The 23,673-nt window shown below is 35.2% G+C and overlaps 1 pseudogene; it reads left to right on the plus strand.

Annotated features, from left to right (window-relative positions):
* Positions 1-10,752, plus strand: part of LOC107653894 (transcription initiation protein SPT3 homolog) — a 136,408-nt pseudogene extending 125,656 nt beyond the window's left edge.
* The last annotated feature ends 12,921 nt before the right edge of the window (positions 10,753-23,673 follow it).

Here is a 23,673-nt window from a genome sequence, read left to right on the forward strand (position 1 = left end):
CTTTATATTCATCAAAGGATCCTAAAAAATAAAATGCATCACAGTTCCCACAACAATATGAAGCACACAACTGTCTTCAACACGGATAATAATCAGAAATGTTTCTTGAGCAGCAAATCAGCATATTAGAATGATTTCTGAAGATCATGTGACACTGAAGCCTGGAGGAAGGATGCTGAAAATTCAGCTTTGATCACAGAAACGGATTACATTTTACTCTATAGTCACATAGAAGAATAGACAAAATTTTAATGTCACAATTTTTCTGTTTTTACTGCATTTCTGATTAAATAAATACAGCCTTGGTGAGCAGAAGAGACCTTTCAAAGACATTAAAAATCCCAAACTTCTGAATGGTAGTGTTTATGATTTCTGCATGATTATATGTATTTTCGGTGTCTTTTAAACATTATTCAGGCAAAAATATTTGAATCATAAAACATATTTGCAACCTAGTTGTTATACGGTTCAGAAATAAAATATGTGAACCATATAACAACTACTTTGCAGTCGTGTGGACCCTCACAATTACACCCCTGTGACATTTTTAAAGTCGAGCCTTCAACAAATCAGAATGCCTTTCCACAAATAGATTCATAAACCACTTGTTAACCACATTTGTTTTGTATCTGCGCTTCTAATAGATGAGGATGGTGTTTCGTAACCCGCAGAACCAGAAATACTTGGATTAAACATTAAAGAGGAAAAAAGCAGCACATTCCAGGCCTTGTCATCTGTGAAACCGGAAAACAAGAGCCGGCCTTCTGCCGCTGTGGAACTGGAGCACTAATTCATAACAGATTTGCTTTTCTCTTGTGTTCCCCGACAGAGTGCCTACCGCAGGAATGGAATGACTTTCCTGGCCTGCTGAGGTGAGCGAGAGGAGGTCTGGAGGAGCCGAAGGAGTCTCTGTCTGCGTCTGTTTACAGGTTTGTTTGGACAGGAAGTGCTGTGGACTGCCACAAATCTGGATTCGACGCTTTTTGTTTAGTTGGTGTTCATTTAAACTCTAGTAGTACGCATTTCCTCTTTTGTAAACAGGTTTCATTTCGTATTTTTAGTGGGTTACAAGAAGTACATCTGTCTGTCTGTCTGTCTGTCTGTGTCTGTCTATCTATCTATAATCAATTTTTTCAGGTATGGAAAAATCATTACTGAATATCTGTCTGTGTGTCTGTCTGTCTGTGTCTGTGTGTGTATGTGTGTGTGTGTGTGTGTGTCTGTCTGTCTGTCTGTCTGTCTGGTGTGTGTGTGTGTGTGTGTGTGTGTGTGTGTGTGTGTGTGTGTGTGTGTGTGTGTCTGCATGTGTGTGTCTCTGTCTGTCTGTGTGCGTGTCACAGAAAGGTCATGAAAATGATTAGATCAGAAGGTGTGGAAGCCCTGCATGGTATTGTCATAGTACATGTCCAAAATATGGTAATATAATAACACTTTTAGTTCCTTTTTGTTAGTAAGAAAGTGTCACTTGTCGAGCTGTAGATTCTCAGAAGAGCACAACATAAATAAAGCTCACAAGCTCATTCTCCAGTGGTTCCTCGAGTGAGAAGCACTGATGTTGAGCTTTATCAAGCACAGCTATCAGATCAGCAGCAGTGATGTAGTTTCAGAAACACACGTGTGCTCATGCTGGCAGTTCTGAACGAGCGGACTGCAGCGGACTGTTGGGTGTTTAGCGGGGCCTGAGGGTCAGCGCGGGTGTTGTGTTTGACGGTAATGCTCTCTGGGGGATCACAGCTGTTACGCTCTCGTCTGAGAAACTGCTCCAATCACACGGCCAATTGGAAATGCTTTGCCTATCTGAGGAGCGTCAGCTTCTCTTAACCTTGATTTGTGCTGCCGCACTGCACAGACTGATTCTGTGCACAATTGCAGTGTTTTTGAAAGAAACTAGTATGCACTGGATTCTGTATCATCAGTATAACATCTGGGCTTGTTAAATAATAACATAGAGCGCTGTGTGACATGCAATGCTCTACTTGACTTTCCATTTTCAATGTGACAAATAACCCAGAATTTGTGCAAACCAAGATGATGATAACGCCACTCACTTCATTATACATGCAATGTGATGTGACATTTTTCTTACCATATTTACATTTTTACAAATGTAAATATTTAGCAAATTCTTTTTCCCTTTCTTAAAGTCCTAGCAATGCAACCGTATTGTCTTATTTATATAACTTTTAAGTAATTAATCATTTTTTAGTCACAACTCGGTTTAAAAGGCTATCTTACTATATTTCTTAAATTAACTTTTACATTTTGCATATTTAAATATTTAAATGAGCTAATTTCCCCATTCCTATAGAATGTTTTTAAATGACTTATTAGAAGACTCCGTATTAATTTAACAAAATTGCTTATGAACGGAAATGATGGTCATTGAGTCTATTCACTGTGAATCTATTTATTTTAATTTTGATTCATTTGAATGAATGATTTTTTAAATTCATTATCTTTAAGTAGGCAGCATGCTGGTGTTGCATTGTGAACATCAGATTCTGTCCTGACTCATCATGAGGAGAACTGAGGAAAGCTGCGAGTGAGGTTTCATTTCCATTCAGGCTTGTTCACTCGTCTGTCATCGGCTCTGCTTTAGTTTAATCCAGTCTGATGTCTTCATGTAGTGACCTGTTGCATTTAAACAGATAATACTGATGTCCCGTCCCAAATGCCTTTAATGTGTTCACATTTTTCTGTCAGCACCTTATAAACGTCCCACAGTAAAACCCTGTATGATATTTCAAGGTGTTCGGCGTAAGCTCGACGTATTGATGTGTAGATCCTCGTAAATTCGCCCATGTGAAATCCCAGAGCTTTTCTCGCAGGAGATGGACAGAGATTTATGGAGCTGAAGCGATCTGACAGCCTGTGTTTTATTTCCTTTTATTATTCACGCAGAGCTCAGGTCTGCTGACTGCGTTAAGCGTCCTCACTGCAGCGCTGCGTGTGTTACAGTACATGTGCTGTCTAACTCGTCAGATCTTCACTGAAGGTTTAAGTTGGGACAGTCTTAGAATAGAGCTCTGTTTTTAACAGCACATCTGACATGCTTTCATTCACACAGTGTGCCTATCATTTGACTATTACATTAATATGAGTCAGAGCTCTGCCTCGTGATTAGCACATTTGGCACATTACAGCTGTGCTGATTTTAGGCTTAATGCACATAACATTTCCTGTTCCTGTCATTATTATTATTATTATTATTATTTAGTAATTACATTCGATAGTTTTGTTCAATAGTAAGGCACCTATAGACACCAATATTCAATAGTTAATAATAATAATTGTTCAATATATAGGATGTTCAATATATACACCAATGTTCAATAGATTATAATAAATAATAATTATGATTATTATTTTTATTATTATGATACTTGCTTTTGTATAGTGGTTATAATGTTCAAAATATTCACAATGTTCAATAGATTATAAATAATATTCTATATATAATTCTAATTCTATCTTAATGTTGCTTTATACAGTGACAACTGCAATATGCTGTAAAACACCAATGTGTAATCGTTTGTTTATAATAATAACTAACAATAATTATTAATATGATTATTATTATTCAATAGTTATGTTATAATAATAATAATGTACAGTGTTGGCCAAGGCATATTTAAGAGGTTTCAGGTTTTTTTGCTGCATTACAATACCCATAAAATGACCTATTGCCGGAACCTCCTGCGATGGAAGGAATCTGCTGGAACATTGAAAATGATCTGAAAGTCATGGATAAAAACTGTACGACTCGCTTCATCTGATATTTGTTGTGCTCAGAGCAACCATCTGCATGTTTCGTGAACATTATGAAATGAAATCATGTTTTGGAGGCAAAAAAGGTCAATATTTTCAGATAATTTTCTAATAATTTTGGCCACCACAGTATAATAATGAATAGTTAGCCTATTCAGTAGTTATGCTCAATAGTTTATAATAGTAATTGAATAGTTTAGAATCATAATGAACATGTCGTTGTTGGTGTTGTTAGCGATAATAATAAACCGACACCAGTGTTTAATAGATAATAATTATTATTATTCTTGTTGTTTATAATAATAATACCTCAGACTTATTGTTTTTATAATGTGGCAACAACCACAAAATGCTTATTATTATGCAATTATATATTATTATATAGGCTATTGTATTATATGTTACTCTGGACCACAAAACCAGTCATAAGGGTCTTTTTTTTTTTTAATTGAGATTTATGCATTTTCCATTGGTGTATGGTTTGTTAGGATAGGACAATATTTGTTTGAGATACAACTATCTGAAAATCTGGAATCTGAGGGTGCAAAACAATCAAAATATTGAGAAAATCGCCTTTAAAGTTGTCCAAATGAAGTTCTTAGCAAAGCATATTAATAATCAAAAATTAAGTTTTGATATATTTACGGTAGGAAATTTACAAAATATCTTAATGGAGCATGATCTGTACTTAATATCCTAATGATTTTTGGCATAAAAGAAAAATCGATAATTTTGACCCATACAATGTATTTTTGGCTATTGCTACAAATATACCCCAGCGACTCTAGACTGCTTTTGTGCGCCAGGGTCACATATGTTATTATAATTTTTGTAAGTTACAGGCCACATGTAACGGTGTTCTTCTTACTGCAGCTAAATTGTTCTTAAAGGCACAAAAACACCCTTTATTTGTGGTAAAATCACTGTAACACAGGGCTTTATTAAAGCTGCTGTAAGCATTTGCCTCAGTCGTCAGTTTGAGGCATTAAAGTAGCTACCTGTTCCCAGCAGTCTGTGCGCTGGCGGTGACCTGGACTCTTGGCGGTCTCTCCATCAGTTTCAGATGAGCCAAACAGACTCGCGCATGTGAAACGGGCTGCGGTTCACCGGCGTCACTACCACACGCGGCCCGCCGTTACGAGCGGAGTCCCACAGGTGCAGCCTTTCACGGGAGGGATACGGGGCTTGTCAGGCCATCGCTGCTTTGAGTTATAGCTCGCTGTCGAGGATCTGCTTATCTGTGAAAGTCTGATTCCCATTCCAGATCGCGGTGGAAGCGATACAGCGGTGCGGTTGAGCTCCAGAGGCAGTCGGATCTTTGCACATATTCGGAATAATGTTGGCGTGAATGTTTGGTTTACATTTCAAGCGTTTATTTGATTTGGCTTTGTAAATACGAAAAAATATATATATTCAGCATTATTAATGGAGTATAAAACACCTTAGGCCATGAGATTTGTATGTGCAAGCAACACTTTTTCCAAAAACAAAACATAGAGTCAAGTATCAACCTTGCTTTGCAACGCGGAAGTCCGTGCTATTTTCTGTGAAAGTGAGAGGCTTCCGATTCATTAGACGCGAATAACTAGAACAACAGTGCAGCAAAAGATAAAACTATTTGCGCTAATAAAGAATATGATAACAAATACCAATTTGCAATATCAAGCAGCATAAGCAAATGTGACAGTCAACAACAGCACTTATGTTTTATTTTTTCCTTTTTATTCGAAACATTTAGCAGCTGATGATATGACGCACTGAACGTTCTAATCACGCCGGTGTGATTGTATTGAATATAGAAAATATTAATCGGCTATTTTTTGTCTTTTGGAAGCTGCATTCAAAATCCACTTGGCTCAAAAATCTGAGAATGGTCACTTTGAATGGTCATGACGCCTCTGTGTGGTTGCAATTATTTATGACAACGTCTGATTATAATACATTATGCATGTTGTTATTATGCTTTATACATGCTTATTCTTCAAATGCAAAAAAAAATCAAAAAAAAATTTCTTGCTGAGCATTTTTGTCTTGATTTCCAGCATAAATATTGGATAACATGAAAAATTAATGTCTTGAAAATTGAAGCGAGTTCTTAATCTTAAGAAGAAAACCCCATTGACAGATTTTTTTTTTCTGTTTTAAGCACCTATCTGAATTTTGACACATTTTTCAGAAAACAATACCTAATGGCCTCTGAAGTTATTTTGCTTCTCACGTAAATGTATCTTGACTTAAGAATGTATTGAGTGTAGAGTGTATTATATCTGTGGTTGCAATTATTTATGTTAGCATCTGATTAGAATACGTGATGAATCTTGTTATAATTCATTATGTATAGGCTTCACAGAACATTAAAGATGTAATGAGCAAATGTGTTTACTGTAGTAATACAATCTTTTCAGGAAGCTCCACTGGAGAATTGAAACTGAAGAAATATTGCTTGTTTATGAATATGAAATCATAAGAACCTGCTTTACATCATGTTCCCCGTTCCCAAATTACATTTCTTCTGTAAACCTTTCAACCATTTGAGCGCCAACAAGCAAAGCAGATCCTTTATATCCCAAACCTGAAGCGTTTATGGTTATCAACCGCAAGTAAAACGAAGCAAAACCCGTTATTTAAGCTCAATAAAGCATGGCTCTGCTCTGCTATATTGTGTGTTTGCAGTGTAGTGGTATGTTGAACAACTGTTTATTATTCATACATTTCTGCCAGATGTATTATATTAACAGATGTTCAGACCTGTTTTCTAGCATCCACAGTTCAGCGACAGTGTGAGCTTTTACTGTCAAATGAGAATAAACATGAAATTACAGCAGCCATGTTTAACTTGAACATGAATGTTCATTTATAATAAATCATAATGCATAGGCCTATTTAAAGCTTTAATATCATCAGCTTTAATCATAATGCATGCTCAACACAGTTTGTTTTAATGCAGTTTGGAAAGAAATAGTTTACCCCAAAATTAATATTTGCTGAAAATATACTCACCCTCAGGCCATCCCAGACGTAGATGAGTTTGTTTCTTCATCAGATTTGGAGAAATGCAGCATTCCATCACTTGCTCAGCAATGGATGCTCTGCAGTGAATGGGTGCCGTCAGAATGAGAGTCCAAACAGCTGCTAAAAACATCACAATAATCCACAAGTAATCCACAGCACTCCAGTTCATCAGTTAATGTCTTGTGAAGTGAAAAGCTGAAACAAATCCATCATCGAGATGTTTTTAATTTCAAACCATTGTTTCCATCTAAAATCAGGTCTTCTATCCATAATATTGTTTTCTCCAGTGAAAAGGTAATCTCGTCTGAATCAGGAGAGAAATCTGCACAGATCAAGAACCATTTACAAGCCAAAACAGCTCTAAACAAATATGTGGTTGGATTTTGATGTGAGAGGACCATAGGAGATGGATTTTTTTTTTTAGTGGAGGAAGCATTATTATGGATTATGAACTCATATTTTGGCCAGGAGCGACGGCACCCATTCACTACAGAGGATCCATTGGTGAGCAAGTGATGGAATGCTAAATGTCTCCAAATCTGAAGAAGAAACAAACTCATCTACATTTGGGATGGCCTGAGGGTAACAGTACAATTTCAGCAAATTGTCATTTTTGTGTGAACCATTCCTTTTAAGTCTTCAAACATTCACAAACAGTTGTTTCTGAAGTTTTTCCTGCACGGTAAGATCTGGAGTTTTGTACTTTAATTTCTTGTTGATGCCCATGAGTATCGTAAGTGTGCATATAATTATTTACAAAAAGCTGCAGGCCGCTTAGAAAGTGTTAACCAGAATGTACGTTATCATCAATTAACATGGCCAGCCTGCATATGCGCTGTTTGTCACGTGTCACGTGTCAGCTGTGTGCCGTGTGAAGGGGAACATGAGTGTTATGTAAACTGTTCAATCGGAGTGCTCGGAGTCTCGCTGCATGCGTGTGCTCACATAATTGAAGCATTGAGCAGCCCAGAGTGATAAAAGACATGCATCACTGGATCTTTGTTCGTTTCAGGCCGTGAGCGTGATCAGTTTACAGTGGGTCGCTCGCAGACGCCAGCACAGTGGCAGCGGCCGCGCTCTAATGAGAGCTGACAGACGTGACAGAAAGAAAATGTCACAGCAGAGCTGTGAAAATAAACAGCTGCACATGAGAAACCCAAGCTCTGAGCACCTGCTTTCTGACTCAGGTACATTTAATCACCTTTAATCCCATTATGTTCCTGACCAAAGACTGAAACCTGGGGATCTGTTTGATATGCATCACTAAATGTGGAGTTTTTTGGGAATATATGGATAATTTCTCAATTTTGCACAAAAATAAATGTATTTTTGCCTTGTTTTCCAGTATAAAAAATGACAAATATTTAAAAATTCTTAAACATACATTAACTTGAGCAAGAAAATAGCTTCAGATATTAAGTCTTGTTTTCTGAAAAAAAAAAAATTTAATTAAATGATCAAAATCAAAAAAATGTCAATGGGGTAAGAAAAAATTATCTTGTTTTCCCTTTGAATTAAGTTTATTTTTCAGACCCCAATTTCTTGTTTCAAGCATAAACGCACTTAGATTTAAATTAAGTCTTTTCAGAAAACAAGACTCAATATGATAAGTCATTTTGCTTCTCAAGTAAATGGATCTTGATTTAAGAATGTACAGATATTTGTACTGGAAAATGAGGCAAAACTACTGAATAAGTATTGTATTTTTAATAAGTTTGAAATGTGTTTAAATCTTCTCCAACACTCAAAATGTGTCCAACTGCTAAATGTGTGTTAAAGAAAAACACATCAAACACCCCTTACTTTACCTTAGTCATTTTTTTTATATTTAGAATGGTCTTCTCCTTTAAAGAATGTATTCTTGTTCCTTGTAGATTAAACACTGCTCAACATGAATCCCCTTTCCTTAGCAAACCCATTTTTATATGCATATATTTTTGCATTCAACATGCTTCAATTTTTATGTTATGCATTCGTTTTTATATATTAAAACTCCTATAAAAGCATATTAAAGAATCTGAGATGATCAAGCATCATAGAAACATTATACAACAGCGGTCTAATCAAATGCACTATATTCCAGGTCTGCTAAAGCCATGTGCTTTGTGTGAATGAAATCGAATTCGATATTGCATGAAAATCTTCTGTCACAGCTCTGAAATCTCCATTTACATTGTAGGGAAAAGAGCAACATCTTCCAAACATCTCCTTCTGAGTTGCACAGAAAATGGAAAGCTGTACGAGTTAGAAATTACATGATGGTGAGTAAATGTGACACGATTCCTCTAACGCTTTCAATTACCTACAGCTGATCTTCTTTAACGAACTGCTTTTATTTGTTAGTATAGATGGAATATCTAATCTCAGATGTGATTTGCAAACGCTTTGTCGTCAAAGTGCATGATGGATTTTATCTAATGCATGTTTCCAATGATCATCTTTCTAGTCAGTATATCTGTAACTGAATACAAACAATAATCATAGAACATGCCAGCACATGTCTGAAAACATCCCAGCAGTGTATCAGATAATGTGCAATTTCCAATGCACGTTATTAAAGGTCCCGTTAGAGTTTTATTCCTCGGCTCTGGATGATGTTGTGATAATTGAATGCAGTCTTGAGTTACTGATCAGATTCATTTCATCTGGAAGGATCTTTGCGTTTTGTCATCGCCAGAATACAAGACATTAAACACACACTGATTGGCTGCTGTATCCTAATTACATTCAGCTATTTTAATAGCATTTTTCTCGTTCCACGAATATCTGCTCTATTCAAACAGGGGTCTGTCATAAGCGCTCAGTGTCTCTGATCGGGACTGTGTTGTCATACAGACGGCGGCGGCTATAAAATTGGAGACAGTCATTTTTTGGGAGGACTGACGCTCATCAAAAGCTCAGTGTCTGTCTTTCTGAGCAGGAAGAGGTCGTGATCGCAGCGATTGGCCGTTTGATTTATTAGACACTATGTGAAATGAGGAATGTTTCCTGGGTCCTGCAGCAAACAGACTGTATTTCACATAAAAATCTTGAACTGGAGACTCCAGTAGAGACAGTGTAATTGTTGTTTTGAAACGGGGAAGAATGCAGAAAGCATCTCTCTTCTGCTCTCTACATCTTTTATTCATTTTTAGAAACATTTTTATCCAGCCATCCCTCCCAAAACTCTAAAATCCACCCAAGTAATGGTTTTCAGATGTTTGCAATTACTAAGAATGAAGTATAATTTGAATTTTCACTACAGATGTAAGATTTTTATTTTCTGTCTTTGTTTTTACTGATCAAAAAATACAGTAAAAACAGTAAAATTGTGAAATATTATTACAATTTCAAATAACTGTTTTCTATTTAATTATATGTTAAAATGTAATTTATTCCTGTGATGCAAAACTGAATTTTCTGAATCATTACTCCAGTCTTCAGTGTCACATGATTTGCTGCTCAACAAGCATTTCTGATTATTATCAGTGTTGAAAACAGTTGTGCTGCTTCATGTTTTTGTGGAAACTGGGATACATTTTTTTTTTTTCAGGATTCTTTGATGAATTGAAAGTTCAAAAGAACAGCAATTATTTGAAATTTAAATCTTTTGCAACATAATAAACGTCTTTACTGTCACTTTTGATTCATTTAATGCATCTTTGCTGAATAACAGTATTAAAAATCTGCCCCAAATATATATTACATATACATTTCTCTGTCAGGCATTAAATTAATTCCTCAAAAAGTTGCACAGTTTGAGATACAGACATGTTGCGTGCCAAACTTTAACACTTTAGGGTCAGCGTTTGTTCAAACCAAGGGAAATTAACTTGGCCGTTTAGATGGTTGGAGAAAGACCATCTCCGCCAAAATAGCTCCTAATGGATGTGTGTTTCATTTTTTTCTGTTCTTTTTCAGGGCTGTCAGTTCAGAGTGTTTGGACTGCAGAGACGAGCTGAAATCCCAGATCTGGATGCGCTCCATCAGGGACCCAATAAAGGCTTTGAGTAATGAATGCAGCGCTTCCTGCACCAGACTTTTATTAGGCTGCGCTCAAGTGCACCAAGTCTCACCATGAGCTTCATCCGTTTCCATGTTCAGCAGACTCCGTGGCTCCCGTTAGCCTCGGACGTCACCGATTCGCACAGCCTGCCAGATAAAAACCGCACGTTATGCGCAGGTCAGTTTTCATTCTGATTACAAATCAGTTGTTGTATTAAGACATCCTATGCACTTCTGTCCGACTGCACACGGGGAAGAAATGATGATAAACGTCGGCTCCGGTTGCGTCTGGCCCCTTGAATCGGGAGCGTCACGATGCCATGAAGTCATCGCAATCATCTGGCCGTCTAGATCCAGCGTTAGTGCTCTTTCTCAAAACGAAGTGAGCAATGTCATTTCTCGAACATTTCCATTTGATGTTGTTGTGGTCATGATTATGACTAGTGTCTTTAAATGTCTGAAACACAAAGCAGATTCTTGCAACAGCCTCATAAATCATCAGGGAAGTTATTGACTAATATGGAGTCTCGAAGGGGGGCAGAAAGCCGCTTGGGAAAGCTGCAAAGGGCTCGTAAAATGTGTAACTTCTTGAAAAGTGGCGGCTTTTCTCATTCAGCACAATCGCTTTCCCCCGGCCGCTTCTTCCCAACGTTTGTGCGAGTTTCCCATAAGTGACTCACGTAGAGGAACACAGCGACTGCAGACGACTGGAGCTTCACACCTCAGTGGCTAAATCAACTGGCAGAAGGAGAGGCTTCCTGAGCAGGTGTCTGGATTTTCACAGGTCCGGCGTGTCGCGTCCCAACAGAGTTCACGATCCGCGGGTTCCAGGCGCGCTGGGTCTCGCTGTCACGTATCAAACCTGAGCAGAGCTCTTGTAAGGTCATGTTGTCTGTTCCTAAGAATAACCGGCTGAATTGAGCATTGTGCAGAGAAGAACCTGGAAAAGGTTTTGATGGCTCAGTCCTCACTGCGCAAGTAGTTCTACACGATTCCCGTAAGCAGCGACTGGCAGAGAGGACGGTGAACACTTTAGGCCCGAAATCAGTAACTGAGAAAACAGCCTTCCTGCAGCTCAAACTGTAGAGCAGGCCGCTAGCAACGCCAAGGTTCGATTCCCAGGGAAAACAAGAGCTGATCAAATGTGGTGTACATGTTGAATGCAACGTAAGTCTCTTTAGATAAAAGCGTCTGTCAAATGCATTGTTTAAGAAAATATGACCCAGAGTACGTTAAATTAAGGCACAATCACTCCCATATAAGTTATCGGCTGATATTTTTCATTTATCAGCATTGAACAATATTGAATATATATTTGTGCTCATCTCACTTAAAGTTCATCTTTAAAAACACTAATAATTAAATAACACTGTTAAAAATGTAAATGGCAAATCTCAAAATGAATATCCAGTTTTTTATTGTACATTACTTGTAGCATTTAAAGCAATTGACTTAAGAAATATTCTGCAGAAATGATTTTCTTGGTTTTTCAGTATGTAAATATCTAAACATTGATAAATGAGGATGCATTAACTTTAAAAGCAAAACGACTTCAGATATTTAGTCTCATTTTCTGAAAAAACTAAATCAAAATTAAGTGGTTTTCAGTTTAAAGCAAGAAAACTATCTTCCAGTGGGGTCAGAAAAATAAGCTTGTTTTGCCTTTGAATTAAGTGTATTTTTCTGACCCCATTGACAGATATTTTTATTGGTTTAAGTGTAAACTCAATTTTGATACATATTTGAAGACTTAATATCTTAAGTCATTTCGCTTATTAAGTAAATGTGTCTTGATTTAAGAATGTTCAGGTATTTGTATTGGAAAATGACAAAAGTAAGAACATTTTTGTAGTGTAGTATAGCCTACATTTTAATACACTTTTGGCCATTTTTCACTTAGTGACCATAGCATGAAAATATGGGTTTATTAGTATTGAGAATAATTAAAAAATCTGTACATCCCTAAATCAAATGCATGCTGTAACATCTGGATTCTAGAGCAAAACCAGTTCTGCTTTACATAAACACGTGATCGCAAATGCTTTTAGCTGCACTAGTTTGATTTAATGTGTTGTTGCATTCATAAGTAGGCCTACTGCAAAAATGCAATGCATGTTAATTAAGCATAAAGCATTCTACGTTTGCATACTGCATGTTTCTCGTCTAAGGCAGGACAGAGTCCCTACGGAGGATTCTTCATTTAGAGCCAAACACAGTGGGACGGAGGGTCACGTGACCTGTCTAATAAACATGTCCAGCGCTCTCAGTGGGTCACGGATGAGAACAGGCTTTTAAAATACCTTCTCTCTGTTTTGGAGTGGTGTGGCCAATAGATAGTGGAGCGATTTACACAGAAGTTATTGAATAAAGCCGTCTTTCACTGAGCTCTGATTGTTAAGGATCTCAGAGCAGAACAGACTCTGTGGATATGAACACAGAGAACAGTCTGACCAGGACGAAGAGCCCGGTGCATTATGGGATGCTTGTCCATATCAGCGTCAAATTTCCGATGACCAATATATATAGCCCATAGCCTATATTGATGGCATTTTTAATTAACAACCAGACTGATGTCTTTGGAAAAGCTTTATTTTGATTATCCATGAGAGTAATTTAATATTTAATATTCTGATTGTAGTCTGAGTCCTCATAGGTATCCAAATATAACTTACTGTATGATTTGATCTAACTTACCATTACCACATAATTGAATTCCAGCAAATTTCTCGGGAAGTCTTCATATTGATATAATGTTTTCATAACATTATCATGCAATAAGCTGCCAGTTATTTAACATGTTAAACCTGGATGAGTGTAATTTGATTGTGTTTGCGAAGTCGAGCAAGCTTAATTAGTGCTTGTATTTAAGGTTAAGAGACCTAGCCTAGCTAGCAACCACTTAGCTAAGCTAGCATCGCGTTCCTAGTTTTTAGCAGCACAGAAACGCTGTAATAACTCAGTTTCACGTGACTCTGAAGTAGCTTGAAAGGTGTTTATTATATTATTATAACCGGAGTATTTAAAAGCGGAGAGCTAGAAAGCTTATCCTGGTTAACTGTACTTTATAAAGCTTTTGGAAACTAACAAAGAAATGGCTTTAGTACTGATTTCGTTTTAAGGATCAGTGGTTTGTAAAAAATATGCAACATGTGGACACGGCTAATTGCTAAATGAACAAAGAAGTGAAGCGTATAATAATAGCGTGTCGTTCTCACGCTAATGAACGCAGCCGCGAGCTAGCCAGTACTATCAAAGCATGTGGGGCAAAGAATATGTTTGTTCATCCGCAGCCTGACTAATTATACGAAAATAACAGCCAAGATGGAACAGCAAACCTTTTCTTCAGAAAGAAGGAGGATTTTTGCTTAGCTTGGCATTTGAAACGGCTTCTCGATATTTGACACCTCTGCAAAGTCGTTTGCCAAACTGAACCGTAGTCGCGTGCAAAAATTGAAATCATTAAAATAATTAATTATTTAATTATTAAATTAATAAAAATTATTAATATATACAAATATTTTTTTATTTATTATTTGAACGTTTTGTATTAAGAATATATATTATATATAAATATTAAAAAATATATTTATTTGAACTGTGTGTATGTGTGTGTGTGTGTGCGTGCGTGTGTGTGTGTGTGTGTGTGTGGATGCTTGACAAGAAACAGCCCACAGCCTAAAAAAACCTTCAGCAACCCTCTGTTCCTTTAAACAGGTGGTCCCGGGGCAGGCCGTGTTTAAAGTGATGTTGAGAACTCCTTCAGTAGATTAACTAGTCTGCGAGGAGCGTAACGTGCAGCTCGAGTTTGCATAGCAAAACGCTGTTTGCATTTTACACGTGTTCACTTTATAAAGCAATATATGTAATGTTTATTTTTCATTTATTATTTGAAAAATGTAAGTCTAAATATTAAATACAACTAAATATATACATTGGATAAATATATTATGTAAAATTAAAAAAATATAAAATATGTTTTAATTATTATATTATTATTATATTATTTATATTAATTATTGTATTATAATTTTTGTAATAAATCAATTAAAATAAATACAATATTTACAAATATTTTTAAGTTTTAAATAAAATATATAAATTCAATAAAATAATTAAAATATTTTAATTATTAAATAAGTGATGCAAACAGATGAGGTCATGATGAACTAAAATGTTCCAACTTTACAAGTTACAGTTTGTGAATTAGAATTGCATAACTCTAATTTGTTATTTAACAGTTTATGTATTTACATGTTTGTCAGTTTATGAGGATGTTTATTTGTATTTTATTCCAACCACATCTGAAATAGATATTAATAGATTTTTCATGTTGTTTTTTTCGCAGAAGAGCATTTATTAACATGATTCTTCTGAAGCATGTGTGATAATTCCTCTAGTCTGAACATCAAAGGAACAAACAACACACTGCATTAATTATAATGCTGAAATGTTCCTCATTAAACATTGGTATGAAAATGGAATTACTCAGCTGTAGATGTTTAAAATGAACTGTAAGATGAATCAGAGTAAGTGACGTGAATCATTCGGGAGTTTTCTCCTGGTTTACTGACCTCCTCTGAAGCAGCAGAAGATGTGATGAACTGCTCTTGTTCTTCAGCGATTAAAGTTGCATCCGTTTGTGACACAGCGTGATTCAACAGTTACTCACCATGGAACAAAAAAATGTGCAAAAGCATCTTCAGCATCATTCTAGTTTTAAAACAGCAGTTGTTAATGAGATTGTTTGAGGATAATGGTAGTGATTTGTGTCCAAGAAAAACTCTTGGGGTGTGCGATATTGGCAAAAATTATATCTCAATATTTTTGTGAGTTTTTCAATAACGATAATTAAAAGATATTTTGCTAAGTGTGTTATTGTGCTGGTACTTAGGCTGGTTTAGGCCTGACGTGAAAAATAAATTTGACTAAAACTGCCAGTAGGTGGCGCCAAGTCCCTGTCTAAATGTGATGAATCATTCATTCAAATGTTTCATTCAAAACTTCTGATTCATTTAGAAACGAAGCCAGTGACTGGATGAATGTATCATTGAATCGTTGACTCAAATGATTTGTTCCAAAACAGATTCATTCAGTTGCTGTTGAGACGCACAAATGGCTTTGTTTGGAACTATTTTTCTTTGGCAAAACCAAAAAAAACCAGACAATATTGTGGCTAAAATATAACTCATTCATTCATTATTACTAACTTTTAGTTTGTTTAACTGTTGTAGTCAAAATCAATAGGTGTATCACATTTGCGATCACGTTCACGTGCTAATAATATTCGGGAAAACTGCAGTACTCTTGCTTGTGTGCTATTACTCTACTATAAACATAAAAAACAAAAACCCATGCAAGATTTTTTCTTTTGTTTTTTGCTTTCATAACTTGAATTATATGGGCATTCTAACTGAATTCTAATAGGCTTCATTACACATTACACTTTGTCGATGTTTGTTTCTATTCTTGTACTTTTTATGTAAAGCACTTTGGTTCAACCTCGGTTGTGTTTTAAATGCTGCTATATAAATAAATAAACAAGAACAGTGAATGCTGTTGTCGTGTTTCTGTTATGAAATGATTCGATTCAGCTATAAAGCATCTCTACAACAAATCTTTTCGTAAAGCGTCTCTGTAAATGTAATGTAGTGCATTCTCATGTCGCTGCTGTAACTCAGACTCTTCAGGGGCTCTGGAGATCTGATGGATGAGGCCAAACTCACTCTCCCTCCACCCATTAACATCAGAACCTCTCAGCAACACATACAGTGGGTACGGAAAGTATTCAGACCCCCTTAAATTTTTCACTCTTTGTTATATTGCAGCCATTTGCTAAAATCATTTAAGTTAATTTTTTTTCCTCATTAATGTACACACAGCACCCCATATTGACAGAAAAACACAGAATTGTTGACATTTTTGCAGATTTATATGAATACTTTCCGTACCCACTGTACGTGAGATTTTATTCATTTTAAATGTGAATACCAGCAAAAAGTGAGATTTGTCAATTGTTATGATTATGCTATCATACAGATGAGCTTAAAGCTAAAAGACCATATCAAGTGTGAAAAGCTCATGTGTTAGGGACACGCTTTGGCCTTTGACATTTTTCCTGTTTAATGCAGTTACAGCAGATAAACTCTATTAGATCTACATCTCAGTAATTATTAATGGCAAGAGAAACTCACGCTTTCCCAGCGCTGATGACTTCAGCAGAAACACAGAGAGAGTCTTTTAAGACTCTGTTTTCTTAAATACCCACAATGAGAGTTCAAGCCATGTAGACTCAGCATATTTCATATCAGAACAAATATATGTTTTCACATGTTTACATTCGAAGCCAGTGTGCTTTTTACATCTCGGAGTCCACATGTCCCGTGAATGAGTTGTATTAATTTATCTACCTATACATCAAGACACTAATCGCAAAAAAACACGCACGCCTTCCAAACGCCGCCATAAAATAGTGTGAACATATTGAAGATCCATTACAACGCAGACATTATTTTCAGATATTCAAATCAGGGGAGTGTGATGGAGGTGATTTACACCATTAAACCTGGTAAATCTGCCAGTGCTGGCAGAGGAGGACGCCGTACAGACAGATGCAAATCTATGTGTCTCTATGCAGATGCTTTTCCGCTCCTGGAAGCACAGCTCAAGGAAAACTGTGTGTGTGTGTGTGTGAGACCAGCAGCCTCCAGCATTCGCCTCAGACCCTCTCGACTAACCCAAACGTTGCCCTGTCAGGAGACCACACAGATCAACGGCCTTCCTCCACACCGACTATGTTATTCCCGGAATGGGGAATGTCATTTTGAGGCTAACACTTCCATTAAGTAGTTTTAAGTCTATTTTACAGCTGTGTTGAGGCTTTGACTGTGCTTTCACTGCCGGTGCTGGCTTGCGGCTGCTTGTATCAGAATGCTGATTACTGCTTGTTTGTATGCTTGTGGTCCTCCGGGTCAGTTAACCAGTCCAGCGTTTCTGAATGTGCTGATTTTTAAGACTTTGTATTCCTTCAGAATTCATGTAGTGCCTATAGTTGTGTTTATTTAATCTAGGAACTGTTGTCCACAATGTAGAAAATTGTATTTGGCTTCACAGCAGTGAATATGTCTTAGTTATAAATAACACACAGAAATACAGGTATAGGGGAAAAAAAAAACAATAAAGCAATAAAAACAATGCATGCATTACAAAAATTACGGAAAATATATGTAATTCATAAATTATTCACTTAATAAAAATTATTTTAAAAAATTATGATTACAATAATATATATTTATATCTAATAATTATTATATTAAATATATAATTTTTAAAAATATTATTTCAATGCACACACACACCCAGAAATTACATGCAATTTCTAAAATGTTCTTATCCACTTCAAAGTGATTTAAGTATAAAAAATTAGGATAATATGTATTAAAAATACTATGTTATTATTACATTATCTTATGTTATAATAATATTTTTATGTTTTATATTTTAGTATAATAATAAATCTATTATTAAAATATTACAAAATTATAAATACAATAATATATATTTCTATATCTAATAATGGTTGCATTAATAATTGGTCAATTCATATATAAACAACAATAATAATAATACTCACACGTTATATATACAATTTCTAAAATGTTCTTATCCACTCCAAAGTGATTTAAGTATAAAAGATTAAGATTAAAAGTATTGTATTAGTGTACATTTGGACCGTTATTCATTATGTATTATTATTTTTTAAATATATTATTTTTTGTATTTGTATAAAATTAAGATGACTGTCTATACAGGTTCCAGATGTAAATTAAAACATTTTACTGGACTGCCAGTTTATTATGAAAGTGTTGTTCAAGGAATACTGTATGATTAAATGATACCTTAAACATTTACTGATAGCATTAAATCATGCTCAAGCAGTTAACTGATCTTTAAGTCACATAAAAGACAGCAGCGGTCATTGGTTTGACTTCTTATTTGAGTGATAACCGTCTAGTAGTGCAGTCACTTTCATTTGTGTTTATGAGAACAAAATCAACCCAGCAGCACAGTTGACTTGGAAAACCTTCAGACTTTGTCTTCGAGAGCAGCCAAACTGCTTGTTGAAAGTTTAATTAATACTCATAAAACACTGCATGCCTGCTGAAGCGCTGCCCATCGGTCTTCTTTTGTTCAGAATTCACGTAATACATTGCTGACACTGTGAAATAATATTTTCATGAGATATTTTACACACAGATAAAGTTTAAGAGCTTGGCTGAACCCAGTTACCACATGCACTGAAGGACAGCGTCCAGATGTCATGACCAGGACAAGAGCGCCACCTACTGGACAATCTGCTGAGCTCAACTTCATGCTGCTTTATGAGTGCATGGTGATATATTGATGCATATAGTTCATCATTTTTAGTTTTTATACTTTTCTGTTTGTGCATGATTCCTCAAAGTAATAGGAGGTGTAAAATTAGTTTCCCATGTGTTCAAACTCAGAAAATGTTACTTAGGCAAAATGCAAAAAAACAAACTAGTTTAACTATTGAGTGACTGTAGGTTTCAGTCTCTGCTGATGATAACAGTCGGCTCTCTAGCGGTCAGGAGAGGTCTGGCCGTAACTGAACCCAGTCATACTGGACTGGTTCCTCAGACCACAGAGACCACAAATGAGGGACGGGTCAAGTCCCAGACGCCAGCCGCTGACCCTCGCTGTCACAGATACGCCACAGACAGGTCAGTCTGCCTCTGCAGAGCAGCACACCGGGGTTTTCTGAGTTCATTTCACAGACACACACTTCACAGCCACGTGCTGGTCGTTAGATGACTGTGTGTGAGTGGCCTGTGGGGGATGAATGTGTTCAGAACACACTCTCACCTCTGAATAAAACACACGGCCTGCTGCTGAGAGTGACACGAGCTGACACATCCAGATATTTGACATAGTATGCATTTGATATACATACGTTTATATATATATTAGTGCTGTCAAGCGATTAATCACGATTAATCGCATCCATAATAAGTTTTTGTTTACATAATATGTGTGTACTGTGTATATTTATTATGTATATATAAATACACACACATGCACGTATATATTTAAGAAAAATATGTTACGTTTATATATGAAATATATTTATATATGATATAATTAATATGAATATAAATATATACATGTAAATACATGTAAATATTTTCTAAATATATGCTGTATGTGTGTCTTTATATATACATAATAAATATATACAGTACACACATATATAATGTAAACAAAAACTTTTATTTTGGATGCGATTATCGTTTGACAGCACTTATATATATATATATATATATATATACACACACATATATATAAGATTTGTTTGATGATTTGTTTATTTATGGAAGCCCATTTCCTAAGTCATAATTATGAAATAAAATTATTTTATCAAAACTGACATGCTTCATAATTATTACATGTAAAGTTGAAATCATGAAATGAAAAGTTGAATGTCATAATTATTACTTTTTATGTCATAATTGTAATGTTGATATAGTATCTCATTTTGCCATATATCTCATAATTTTGACATTTTACTGTAATTTTGGCTTTTTATCATAATTGTTGAATTTTATCTCATAATTGACTTTTTATCTCATGACAAATTACGTCATAACAACATTTTATGTTAGAATTTTGACTTTTTATGTCATAAGTATGATTATCATTTTGACTTGTCTGTCTCATAATTGACTTTTTATCCCATAATGTCATCTTTGTATCATAATTGTTATCATTTCTACGTTTTGTTAAATATGACTTATAATTTTGACTTCTGTCTTATGACTTTTTTACCTCATAATTTCATCTTTGTATCTTATAGTTGTTTTTGTCATGATTTCAACTAAAAATGTTGACTTTTTATCTTATAATTATGACTTTGTATCTCATAATTATTTTTGTAACAGTTTTGACTTTTTTTGTCATATTTATGATGGTTTAAGCCATAATCATGTATTTTTTATATTTTATGACTTATCTTATTATTGTTAATTGTTTTTTTGTTTTTTTTGCCATAATTTTGACCTATGTCATAATTATGATTTACCAAAACATTATTTTTTTCTTATAAGAAAAATATATAAAATTCACAAGATATTATTATTGTTTGTTTGTTTATGGAAACCCATTTCCACCACATAACAATTCTAATTGACACATTAAGTAGAAATTATGAGATAGCCAAGTCATAATTATGAGATAAAATAGTTGAAGTCAGTTGAAATCATCAGTTAAAAAGTTGAAATTATGACAGTAAATGTCAATTGACAAAGATTCAAAATTGATACAAAAAAAGTTGTTTTTGTGATAATTGACTTAGTTTCTCATAATTCCAATGTCATAATTTTGACTTTTTCGTAATAATTATGACTTTTTATCTCATAATTACAACTTTGTATGTCAAAACGAATTTGTCATAATATCAACTTTTTATCAAATTTTTTTTTCCATAAATTAACTTTGTATGTCATGTTGTAATACCAATATTGGACATGAAGGATGCGCTGAAGTATTTGAGCAAATCTTCATCAAACCCACTGAATCAGACTGTAAGTGTACACATGCAGAATCAGATGCAGGGCTTCTGGGGTGTTTCTGCACAGAGGGGAGCTGGCAGAGCCGGCCCAGAAAAAGCCCAGTTCTCATTCAGCTGTGACATATTTGGACGTTTGGAAGTAGAGCAGCAAAACGAGCCTTTAAATCCATCTCACTCTCCTGTAAATTACAGCCCTGCATTTTTAATTTCCTACACATCATACAATGCTATTCAGCGGCGTCCAAACCAAACACGGCCATCGTACAGATGAACCCGCTATCCTGACTTTCACTGAGACGCTTTCAACAGATCCGTCTCAAAGTCAAAGTCAAAGAATCCAAATACAATGTTGAAGAATTACGCCAACAATGCAGTACAGTGATACTATAAAATATGGTATTGCAATTTAAATGCATCAGCTTTCAATGTTGCCATATGCAATATGTTTAAGTTTAGACTCACAAGACTCATATAGCTATAGATGTGATTATGGAAGATGTTTTGGATTTGATTTTGGACTCTTGGAGCCAGACTTGGTCATAAAAAAGAGCTTTCTAAACAAAAGAGAGTATTTGTTCATCTTCGTTCACTTTCTTTCTTTTCCAGCTTGAGAAGGAAACGTCCGATTCAGAGTAGCTCATTCTAGCAAACATTTGTCCATTTCTGATGCTTGTTTTGTTCTTGTTTCTGAATGTTGGTCTTTGATGGTTTATATGACTAAGAAACATGACAGTCTAGCAGTGTGTTTTTTTTATATGCAATGTGACATGGGGTAAAATCCTGCTTATTTCAGAGCTACACCCGCATTTAACCCTGTTGTACCCCTATATATATATATATATATATATATATATATATATGTGTGTGTGTAATTTTTGTTATCTATTTGTAATTTTTGTATGTTTTGTTATCAGTGTTGCAAACTCATTGAAATATAGCATTATGAAACTAAATGTATTATTTAAGATGAGTTTTGAAAGGTGTCTACTTGGCAGCACGTCCAAAAATATACATAAGAATTTAGGAATTGAATATTATACATGCATTTAAACATCTTGTGTCAAAATGCATTTGTTCAGCTGATCAAGTGCACTTTCAGATTCAGATATTTTTTAAGGCAAACTTAAGCAAAGCATATATATATATATATATACACAGTGGTGTGAAAAAGTGTTGGCCCCCTTCCTGATTTAGCACTCGTTGGAATAAAGCTTATTAAATGGTTTTCATTGTTTCTGAATGTCCTTCACTGCTCTAGCCTGTAATCATCTTGAAAATGTTTGTCTTCCTTTTTGTCTGTCATTTATAGACACTTTTACAAATGAGGAAATCTGCTCTTTTCCTTATAATGAAAATGAAGGCTGATCCATGACTGTGAAGCTCTTTTGCAATTTTGTTTTATTAAAAAAGACATGGTCAGCTATGCTTTTAAAGTGATTCTTATAGGACGCTTCAACTAATGAGTTTAAACTCAGCAACAGCAGAACATGTAAATACCAGCAGATGCTTTGAAGCTCTTTCTAGAGGTAATGATGGCTGGAAATATTCATATTGCACTGAACCAGAAAAACAATGGTTTCTGTGCCCTCCACACAGCACTACATTTATTAAAAGCGTTTGAAAACAATGGCATTCAGACAAACGCTGCGTCTCACAGACATCTGATAGCGTTGTGTCGTTTCCAGACAGAACTGTTTCCAATCACAGCGCTTTCATTCGGACCAGTTCACGTCCAAAACAACTCCGCGCTCCTCGAGATTTTTCAATCTTGTCGAACAATGGGAGTTTAAAGTGAAGAAATGTTGGATTGCGTGAAGTGAAAATGAAGTGCGTGGAGTTCATGGCCCTCAAGAGCAGAAGAACAGTCCCAGTTCATCGGGATTCTTTCATGTTCATTTCAGCAAAAACAGCCTCTTATTAAAGAAAACAAGCAGAGAACCTGAACTGCTCGTGAGACATCAGCACATATTTATCAAATATAAACCCCAGAAAGTGTCTGGACTCTTATAAACGTGTGAATGTGATTCATCAGGATCTTTTCTCTTCACACTTTTCTCATGTTTGAAGTCTCAACGTGTTTGAATCAGCTGTTTTTTTTTTTAGATTTTATAGCTACCATTAACACGTTGCAAAATGTATGCGTTTCCAGCATGTTTTCTAATCTAGTTAATAAACCTGCCATTATATATGACAAATATTGTTTGCGCTTTTACTTTTTATTTTTTGCTCTTTTGCAAGTTGCTATGGATTAAAGCATCTGCTATATATATATATACATAATTTTTTATAATATACAATTTTATTATTTATGTGTGTATATATAT

The sequence above is a fragment of the Sinocyclocheilus anshuiensis genome, unplaced genomic scaffold (genome assembly GCF_001515605.1).
Source record: "Sinocyclocheilus anshuiensis isolate Anshui unplaced genomic scaffold, SAMN03320099.WGS_v1.1 scaffold1561, whole genome shotgun sequence".
NCBI lineage: Eukaryota > Metazoa > Chordata > Actinopteri > Cypriniformes > Cyprinidae > Sinocyclocheilus > Sinocyclocheilus anshuiensis.